The 2481-nt window shown below is 43.4% G+C and overlaps 1 pseudogene across 1 annotated transcript; it reads right to left on the bottom strand.

Annotated features, from left to right (window-relative positions):
* Window positions 1–501: 501 nt before the first annotated feature.
* Window positions 502–1836, bottom strand: LOC308643012 (elongation factor 1-gamma-like; annotated as a pseudogene). The gene has a single exon. The product of its transcript is annotated as an elongation factor 1-gamma-like (transcript).
* Window positions 1837–2481: the final 645 nt, after the last annotated feature.

Raw genomic sequence — 2481 nt, 5'->3', positions numbered from 1 at the left:
GGGAAGGACACTTTACTGGACTTTGCCTACTTTTACTTAGAAGACATTACTTTCAAAATGATATCACAAGGTAAATATGCAGATAAAAACTTGATAAGAATTTATTTTTCCTTCAGATATATATGAGTTTTATTTTTATTTAATGCAAAAATTGTTAGAAGTCAGAGACTGCTGTAATACTGATGGTATCAAACATAACAGTATGAATTTATATAAAATCTCACTATAAAGATAACATACTAATGTATGGCATCTAATGAGAAGCAGTCTCAGGGAAACTGGGGAAAGGCAACTCCTTCATAAACACTGAGGATTTTAAGTATTTTGAGTGAATAAGATAAGCTCCTTAATGTGTTAAGATTGTTCAACGTCTGCTTAAGGAAAAATAAAACCAAGAGCACATAATCTTGAGGAGTTTCATGACTTCAAATATACCTATGCCTTTTAATCCTATGTAAATAATATATATTTTTTTCAATGTTCTGTTTCTTTTAATGACCTTCATCTTCCTGAAGGGCAGGTGCAGGAAGCTAGGCGACGGCAAGAGAATTTGAAGATCTTGCCCTCGTTGAAAGCTTTGCCCATATGCTGGAAGTCCTCCTCCCAAGAAAAGAACTCAGGAACTAGCGTCTGGGTATCCTCACTGCCAGGCTTCAGCTTCCACCATGTATATGACTCCTAGTCCACCTGCCAATCTGGAAAGACAAGCTCCTGGCCACTGGAGACCCACACTCCAGAAATGGAGCTGCTATTGTTGGTTCCAAAGAGGATGACACTGGCAAAGGTGTTCTTCCTCAACTGGTCCAATCACTGAAACAATCCAGGGATGAAGTTGCAACTCATGAAGGTCTGATTGAGCTCTTCAGGAAAGTAGTACTCAGTGTATCACAAAGACCAGCCATTCTTTTCAAAGTACTCCCCAAAATACGGCAGAGCCACAAACAGCATGTCCTCATTGGTGTACTTGTGTTTAAATTCATCCAATACAAAGGAACTCTTAGGCAGTGAGCAAAGGGGGTCCTAGGCCTTGGGCTCAGCAGCCAGCATCTGCTCGCATCTATCCATCCTCTTCTCTGGAGCTGGGGCAGCTGCCTTTATCTCCTCTTTCAGCTCCACCTGGGACTTCTGCTTCTCTTCCCACAAATGCTCTCTTATCACGGGGGTGTCCTTTTTAGGCTGGCTCTCTGCAAACTAAGGCATCTTCTCACACAGTTTACCTCCCCCAAGACAGCCCAGAAATGGGGCTTATTAATGTAGGTAAGGAACCAGCAGGTGGTAATGGGAAAGGCTTGGCAGAAAGAAGGCCTTTCTTTCTTAGAAGACCGGTTTATAGAGCCACAACAGGGTGCACACAACTGTGATATCAGCCACTGTCAGTCTTTCACTCACCAGGAAAGTTCTTGTCTTCAGCTGAGCATCCAGAAGCCCCAGAATTTGCCTTACCTCCTCCATTGCATTTTCAGTGGCCTGTTCGCTGTGGTGTGTGATGCCCAAGGTAGGGGACACCCAAATAAAGGCTGGGGGCAGTATGTCAGTATCAGCAAAGCTCACTTTCACTATCACCCACTGCACCACCTGGGCTGCCGCCTCTGGAGCACTTCCCCGCAGTTCCTTATTGCACACATAGTGGACAATGGCATTGCTCTCAAACACACAGAATCCATCATCACCCTCAAGTGCTGGAACCTGGCCAGCAGAAAATTTATGGAGAAACTCAGGGATGTGGTTGTTTTGGCCAAAATGGAAATGCAGTAGTGTGGAGAGCACTTGGACATGAACCCCGCTGTATGGAGCAGAGATGAGGTCCTTGAAGGCCTTCCTGTTTTCAGCCACCATGGTGATTCTGCAGAGAAAGGGGCTGTACTAACATATTAAAGTGAATATCTTCATTGGTGATTTCATGATTCCCTGTATGTTGTCTTTTTTCCTGAAGAGTTCAAGCTTTACCTTCAGGTTCCTTATGACACACTTTGACATACAATGGGGAAACTACTGGCATCAAAGAATGGAAATGTATCTCCACTTGGCCTTACTTTAGTTTATAAATGTTGGTTTTCATGGCTAGTGTATTTTTTGTTTTAAAACTACTGCCTTCCCGGTGTTACTTTTTAGTAGAAGCATGACTGTTATGGTTTACATATGAGGTGTCCCCCAAGAGCTCATTTTTTGAGACAGTGCAACAAAGTTTAGAGGTACAATAATTGTGTGATGAAAGCCTTAACCTAGTCAGTAGATGAACCTAGTCAGAGTCTTAACCACTAATGGTGGGTTAACTGGCTGTTAACTATAGGCAGGTTAGGGTGTGGCTAGAGGAGATATATCACTGGGGGTGTGCCTTTGGGGTTTATATTTTGTCCCTGGTGAGCAGAGCTCTTTCTCTACTTCCTAACTGCTATGCCCTGACTTGCTTTCCTTCTCTAACCCTTCTGCCATGTTTTTCTGCCTCACCTTGGGCCCTGAGCTATGGAGCTGGCTATCTTT

The sequence above is a fragment of the Spermophilus citellus genome (assembly GCF_964194105.1).
Source record: "Spermophilus citellus genome assembly, chromosome: 1".
In the NCBI taxonomy this organism is placed as follows: domain Eukaryota; kingdom Metazoa; phylum Chordata; class Mammalia; order Rodentia; family Sciuridae; genus Spermophilus; species Spermophilus citellus.
This window is presented reverse-complemented; position numbering and strand designations above follow the sequence as displayed.